We start from the raw sequence: 8,290 nt of genomic DNA, 5'->3' as shown, positions 1-8,290 counted from the left end.
TGTACAGCTCATTTAAAAATGTAATGTATAATTAAGAAATAAAGGTTAATAGATAATCATCTTTAATTGTCAAGCTTGTAGTCATGTTAGTTAGGTTTTATAGATATATAGAGATATATTTCAGTTAGATAGGTATTCTTCAAATGTTTCAGAGACCTTCAGAATATGGCATTTAAAATATTTTATGAGCTTAAAACTTTTTATAACAATGAGACACATCTGCTCCTGGCACCATTAATCTACTTCAAGAGGATAATGGGCGTTGTAGAGGCTCCTAATGGAGTTTGTTAGCCATTTGTACAAGAAACTGCTCTTGCCTAGACTGCTTGATGCAATGGACATGCAGGACCCACAGAGAAATGACTGTTCAACTTGCCTAAAGGTGAGATGATCCTTCAGGGTTCCTGCTTCACGAAAGAGACTGCCAGACATTCTGCAGGATACAGAAGTACATGACTGACAAACTGCCAATATAGGCATAACTGTCTTTGAAATTTCCTGCTTCGTGGAAAATCCTTCTGGATACTATGGGACTGTAGGCTGAAGGTGGATGCCCCAACAATACAGAAGAGCTTTGGGTGACTCTCCAGGCAGCAAGATGTCTCTGTCATTTCTAGAGTATTGGAAGTTGTTTACAATGTACTTCCTGCTTACTTAGGTAATATTATATCCTTCTTGAGTCTTTGATGGAGTTGAAGAATAGATAGTTATAGTTTTCCTTAGTTATGATAAAAGATAAAATAGATATAAATAGTATAACTATATTTCTTGCTTGATACCTGTTTTGTTATATGTAATTTTACTATGTTAAAGTTAAAAAAAAAACCTTCCTTTTTATTCTAGCCAGAACCTTGTCAGTAGGCCACGAGCCTCATGGTAAAATACAAAATAATGGAGATGGGTTAATTCTAGGTGTAAGAGCTAGTTCGCAACATGATTAAGCTATTGGCCAAACAGCATTTACAAATAATATAGTTTCTGAGTGATTATTTCGGTTCTGGGTGGCCAGGCAAACAAAAGCTTCCTACAACAGATGAGCCTCTTGGCTGCTGGATGTGGTTCCAGTTCCCAGCAAATGCAGAGAGGACTGTGGATTGCTACTATTTCTGTGAGTTTATCTTATAATAAAGAAACCTTTGTTATATTCCATTCCAGTCTATTTTGGAAGTCTTTTGCAAGTCAATAAAGATCAGAAAATCTGATTAGAAAGCAAATGACATCTTTCTTTAGTTAGTAGTGGATAAATAAATTTGTACTAAATTTGCACTAATTTGTACTAATTTGTACTAAATTTGTCTAAATGTGGGCATTACCCTCCAACCATAGAAAAATTCTAAACTAGTCTGCTTTCACCACTCTTTCAAACTATTTTCACACCAGCTAAGCAAGCCTGTCCGGCTGTTCTCAGAAACCTTTATTATACAACTAATAAAAATTTTCAAAATCTCTTAGTGTGTGTGTGTGTGTATATGTGTGTGCTATGTGTGTGATAAGTAACCTCTATGCCTAGAAAAAATGTGATAAGGGTTTACCATGAGTCTATAGAGTGATGAAACAAATAGGCATTATTACATTTATTCCATGAATTTTTATGAGGAATAAATAAGATCTGAAAGATCCTCTGAACATAGTAACTACTTAACAAGCAGCAATTATTATGGGAGTGAGTAGTAGTAATTAGAACTTTCCACAAGACCTCTTTTCCCTTTCCAAAAATATGTTCTTTCCTTTCTTACAAGGACAAATGCATGTTTCAGTAAGTTCCCAAACTTTAGCAATGAACAGAGAAGCAAAACCATCAACTGGGGATTAGAACTAGCATGGCTTGCTTCCAGTTCTTCTGATGTGTTCCTAACTCGTGCCCTCAAAATGGCTATGGCTTACTCACTCAGCATGTCTAAGAAAAACTTGAAACCAAACTGACCCACAGATGGTTTCTATTGGGCCCACACAATGTTTTAAAAATATTGTTGTATCAGTTGCCAGTATTTTTAAATCAGAAGCTATCATACAAAATACTGTTTCTAGTTGCCTTGAAATTTTAAATCTAGCATCAACTGCACTCATACTCTTTCTTAACAGAATAGTAGCTGCCACCTTTAGATGGAATGTGAGCTTACCGTTCCTCATCATTTACATCCTATATCAAATGACATTTGTAACTTTATTGATGATTTTTTCTAATAATTGTGAAAAATATTTTTATACTAGCATAAACCATCTGAAGCTGGAGACTTTGTAAACAGAGATGTTTATTAAGTCACATTTTTGGAGACTGAAATTTCACAATAGATTCCCCTACCTGCTCAGCCTATGGATAGCATCACAATGATAAAAGCGTTCATGGATGATATCACATATTGAGGCAGGAAGCCAGAGAGAGATTAAGGCATAGGTCTCAATCTTCAGGAACTAGTCAGAGTCTCATAAACGATAAATTAATCCTTTTCAAGATGACACAGCTAATGACCTAACCAACTCTTCCTAGTCCCCAGATCTTAATAGTGTCACCATCTCAACACTGCAGCTCTGGGTTTTACAGGACTATATTTTTCTGGTAAAATGGGCAATTACAACTAACCATGACACTCATTAGCAGGCTCTTCCCAGCCCTCACAGTCATTATGAAGAAAGTCTTTTGTACATAAAAGATTCAATGGAAAACTGCAAAATAAGGATATTAGACATGGCAAAACTGAACTGAAAAAAATAACCAAAATGAAGAATTTGTCACCTGCTTTAGAAGTAGTGTTAAAAACAGTGCTTTAAGTTTAATCAAAAGATACTCAATAACAATAGAAAAGTATATTGAAGAATAAAAGTCACTGAGAAAACTAAAAAAAAAACCCACAAAACCTTATACAATATGGCAAAGCGCTAATGGTATCACAGAAGTCACTTCAAAACCTAGTATAGAAGTCAAAATACTAAAAATAAACATATCTATAAAATCATTATTACATATTTTAAATATTATTAAAATAATTAAAATATATTATACAGTATAATACATGATTAATAGTACTATATTGTATTATTGAAATTTGTTGACAAATTATGTCTTATGTTAGACAGTCTGATCATAAGATAATAAAGGGAGAAAAAATTTGAAGGTGATAAATGTGTTTATAAACTTGCTTTTGATAACACAATCTCTAATTATAATTTATGCTTATAAATTATTGAGTACATCAAAATATTTCAATAAAATGAGCTCTTCTAACATGGATACTCAACACCATCTTATGGCCTTCTGACATGGGTATAGGCGCACAAACCTGCAAACACAGGTGCCCATACACTTACTGATATAATTATAACAATTTGCCCATCCATGTTCCAGTAAATAACCACCCACCAGAGCCAACAGAAGCAGTCCTAAGTAAATGCAGTGGGCCAGATACATAGAAAAGATCACAAAAGTAGGAGGAAAACTTGTAGGAAAGAAAAAGTAACTCAGTGGGAAAGGGAGTAGAAAAGAGAATGGAGGCTGAGAACGACGCAAATTCTTTATATGCATGTATGAAACTGGAAGAGACAAAAATGAATAGTTAGATTTCTAAAGTTTAAAAATATTAGCCTAGCCCTTTATTGTTAGCTCGAATCATCAGATTTTTAAAAATTCTCTATTGAATCTCTCTCTCTCTCTCTCTCTCTCTCTCTCTCTCTCTCTCTCTCTCTCTCTCTCTCTCTATTCTATTTCAAATCTTTGGAGCAACAAAACACAAACTTCATTTTCAAAATCATATAAATTATTCCCATTTTTATATGATTTTTAACTAAACACTGGAACAACCCAACTAGAAATAGCAGACAAAAACCACTGCAATAAACTGATTAGGAATTTACAGACCAGAGCAACGAGGTGGAGGCGGGAGTGATCTGCATGCAAGCGAAACATTCACCATGAGTCTTCTCAATGAACCCAAGAGTGAGATGACCCCAGGGGAGCTGCAGAGGAGGGAGGAAGCGGAATTCAACACATCTCCCCTCTCGGTGCCAACACAGTCAGTCAAGAACAACACACACGTACTCATTAATTGTTGCAACAAGAAGCTCCTGGGACTGGTGAAGGCCTTTAACAGGCACTGCAACATGGTGCAGGACAAGGAGATGTGGACTGAGGTCCCCAAGAGAGGCCAGGGCAAGAAGAAATCCAAGCCTGTCAACAAGGACCGCTACATCTCCAATATATTCCTGCGCAAGGACTCAGTCATCTTAGTGCTATGGAACCTGAACCATTCATTGCCGGCAAGTAGAGTAGTGGCCTCTTCCCTCTATAAGAGTCTGCTCCTTGCCGAGCCCTGCCCAATGGGATGGAAATAAAACCCTATGATTTTGTTAAAAAAACATCACACTTTAGGAGAGAATACTCTCCTCCAATCTTGACTTTCTCTGTGATGAATCTGCAAAGTATAAAAGGCTATCTTTTCTCAATGAGCTTCTTAAAGAAATGAATGAGTGCTACTCAAGTGAAAATCAAACAATCAGGCAATCAAAGGAAGGAAAAACACAATAGTTTGAAATACAAAACTATTCTGTGGTTTCTGATTCTTCAATGGCTTGTGAGTGGTGATAATTTTTTCTTCATGGACAAATCTGAGGAATGAGCAATACTGCTAAGATTAAAAAACGGAAAGTTGCTTATAGCAATCATTATTTCATCACAATTAACCAAAAACTAATGGGTTTGGATTTTTAAATATTACCTCTCTTTTTTCTATCATAATTTCCAACTTAATTATAAAAAATCACTATGGAAGCCTATCTGTAAGTTGTGGTTTCAATCTCTTGGAAATGCTTAGCCACATGAGTATTATAAGAAACTTAAACTTCTCATAAAGTATCCTGTTAACTGCTGCTAACAGGATTTTCCAAAAGACCTCTGTGGGAGCTGCCACTGCATAAATATCACATTGCTTAAACCTTCCAGATAGCAAAATAAAATAACAAATCTATTTCCATTTTATTAAATGTTCCTAAAATCTGCATTAGAAATGCATTATGCATTTTCTTTCTCTTGCACAATGTGCAACAAGGTAACGATATTAAAAGGAGGAGATTAAGATGTGATTATGAATTTCCCCACTGAGTGATTTTAAATAAATCAATCTTAGAATCTATTTTCATTTAATTCTAGAACAGGTTATTATTGGCAAAAGGAGATAAATGACAATCACAGCCACACCTCCAGCCTACATTCAGTGATTAAATTTTCAAAATTTGTCAATGAGTATTATAAATAATTTCTATTCCTATCTATGCAACAGTTGGTGAAAACATTAATGTCTGATTTCTCTAGAAAGATTTATTAAGAATGACTCATTAGTGAGAAATAACCAAAGCAATCAGGATTCAATGAGAAAGATAGCTTATTGTCAAACATAAAATTTAAAATATTTTGTCATTTATGAGAAAACTTCAACATTGGTAAAATCTCTTCAGTTCTGATATTATTTGTAGAGAGAAGTTTTTGTCTTGTCTAGTTCCACAACTGTTCAGTCCCAAAGAAACACACAGAGGTTTATATTAATTATAAACTGTTTGACTTATTAGCTCATGTTTATTGTTAACTATCTCTTACAACTTAAATTAACTCATAATTCTTGTCTATGATCAGCCATATGACTTTGTACCTTTTCTCAGTGAGGCATTCTCATCTTGTTTCCTCTGCGTCTGGCTGGTGACTGACTCTCTCTGCCTTTCCTCTTCCCAGAATTCTCTTAGTCTGGTTACCCCACCTATACTTTTCCCATGTGGTTACTGGACAATCAGCATTTTATTAAACCAATATGAGTGACAAATCTTTACAGTGTACAAATAAATTATTCCTCAGCATTTTTCAGCTAAAAGCTTTTTTTTGTGGACTTAGGAACCTAAGCTTATGAAATGAATATATTCTGACTTTCTAGCCTTTCCCTAAATTATCTCAGATGTATGTGTGTATGTATATATGTGTGTATGTATGTATATATATATACATGTATACACACACACATATATATTTTCATTAGTTCAGGAAAAGCTACATGTTATTTGTGACCAAATGGTTACCAGGCAGAGAGCTATTAGTTTCTAGATTTAGCTGGTGAGTAATATTGAGCAGATCAATCAGTTTCTCTAGAATTCTGTTTCTCCAATTCACCATCTGAAATGTAAGTGTAGTTTTTAAGGGCCCTTTCAAGGTCAATAGTCATCAAAACTTTTCCCGTGTGTATTGATTATGTGATAGTCACTATTTAATGTCTATTCCATCGAGATTAGAAAATCAGCTTTGATTGCATGACTTATCTTGCATGTAAAGTGCTTTCCATTACTGTATTAAGTAGCCAAGATAAATCAACTGATGAAATAAAAAATGATTTTCCCTTCTAGTTTTTATGCTATAATCCATCACTGATTGTATATTATCACAAGCAGCACATGTTAAAAAAAAAAAAAACTGTGTACCCCATGGCCAGAAAGTAAAAAGATAGAAAGTCATCACTATCATACACTTACTTGGGAGTATCATATCTCCCAATGATTGGCAATGACTGGAAGGTCTCATAATGGACTCTTCTTTATAATATTGTTGCAACCTCCCAATAGTTTCAAGCAATGGAATAATTCTTTAATATATGATACTTTGGGAGACAATCCAGATGCAAATTATAATGTTCTCTTCTTAGGTAGAAAAGGCCTGAGCCCATTTCATAATACAAAGTATATCGGCTTTATAGTCATCAAAGTCTAAACTGTTTCATCATTGCAAACAAAAAAGCCCATATCCAAAATCTTCTCTGAGAATCAACCCTGTCATAAATACCAGTAAGTTAGAAAAAGAATCACATACCTGCAAGATAAAGTGGCTTAGGGGAAACTGCCTGCTTTCCTAAGGAAAGAAATTAGGACGTAATGAAGGAGCAGAACAAAGGAACAGTAAAATTCATCAAGGCACATATTAAATCCAAGATCTATACATTTGTCGTTTGCAACACATTTTCGTGGGATCTGTGCTTCAAAATGATCAGGCCGTCAGTTCAGCTCCCATTTCTTTGCTGACTGGAGCCAACGTGCTTTCTTTTCTTGGACAATTTTTCACACTATTCAGAGCTATTCTTCGCAGATGTTGCACATTCCTGCATCTCTGACTTTCTAGCATCTCCACTGCAGTTTCAGCTTCATTTTCACAGCTCCATCTATTGCTCTGTCAGGTGTTGTTTGTTAGAATTATGACCCTAGATCTCACTGCCTGGTCTCCCAAACTTTCCTTTGCAAACTCGGTAGATATCTTCATGACCTTGTCATTCTTGTATTGTGCATGTATTCATAACTATTAACAGTGATTCAAATAAGTGCAGTGTCCTTGAAGGCAATAAAGACTGTCTAGCCTCCAGTAGGCTGTAGGACATAGGTCTAGGTTCCTGGAAAATTAGTAGACTCTGAGGCCACCCCTTGACAATGACTTCCAAGTTCTTATTCTAAAAATTTGAAAAGTGGAATGGGATTAACAGACAATGGAAAGACATATTTCTACCTTTTCCCTAGAGGCTTTTTATAAGACTCATGTCAGAAATTATTTTAATAGGTAGCCCATCCACAAGGAGTCCAGGTGCCTCTAAGTTTTCATCATATCCTTGTGTGTAGTTTCCAGGCAGGGTACTAATTTAAGGAAAGAGAATTAGGAAAAAATCAAGGACATATCCAGCTTCCAGCCAAGAACAACAGTCAAAGCTGTTCACTTTTAGGGTCCTCAACGTTAAAGCTTCACAATCAGTTGCTATTTCCTGTGCTCATAAGTAGTATTAGGTAGGCAATCCTAATGTATAGTAATAGTATGAGCTGGACCTGGACCTTCTTGAATGATAGATAAAGGGGTCTCAATCCCTAGCTAGCAACCGATCATCAGCTTTACATACACAGAGAATTCCAAATCATTCTAGATGACTGCAACTTGTAAATGTCTTTTCTAAACTTTCCTCTTATGTACCTTTGAGCCTATCATAAGTAAAGCAATATCAACTCCTTAGATGCCTTCAATTGTCATAGTATAAAGCAGTTGGCATTCATTTTCTAAGACAGAGTCTCAATACAGAGGGGATAATAGTGTCATACTTGCCACGTAATCCAGACTGGCTTAGAATTTATGATCCCCCTTGCTCAGTGTACACTACCATGCCCAACTTACACTTTACTATGAAAGAAATTCTCCTCGGCAAATGTGCCTTTCTTGTCTGCCTCATTGGTCCCATTTCCTTTTTAGTCAAACAATAAAAGGTTAGCTGCTCTGTTTTTCACTCCTCACTTG

General features: G+C 35.5%; 1 pseudogene; it reads left to right on the top strand.

Moving 5' to 3' along the window:
- The first annotated feature begins 3,906 nt into the window (after positions 1–3,906).
- On the top strand, positions 3,907–4,259 carry LOC101983821 (annotated as a pseudogene).
- Positions 4,260–8,290: the final 4,031 nt, after the last annotated feature.

Source organism: Microtus ochrogaster, chromosome X, assembly GCF_000317375.1.
Source record: "Microtus ochrogaster isolate Prairie Vole_2 chromosome X, MicOch1.0, whole genome shotgun sequence".
In the NCBI taxonomy this organism is placed as follows: Eukaryota; Metazoa; Chordata; class Mammalia; order Rodentia; family Cricetidae; genus Microtus; species Microtus ochrogaster.
This window is presented reverse-complemented; position numbering and strand designations above follow the sequence as displayed.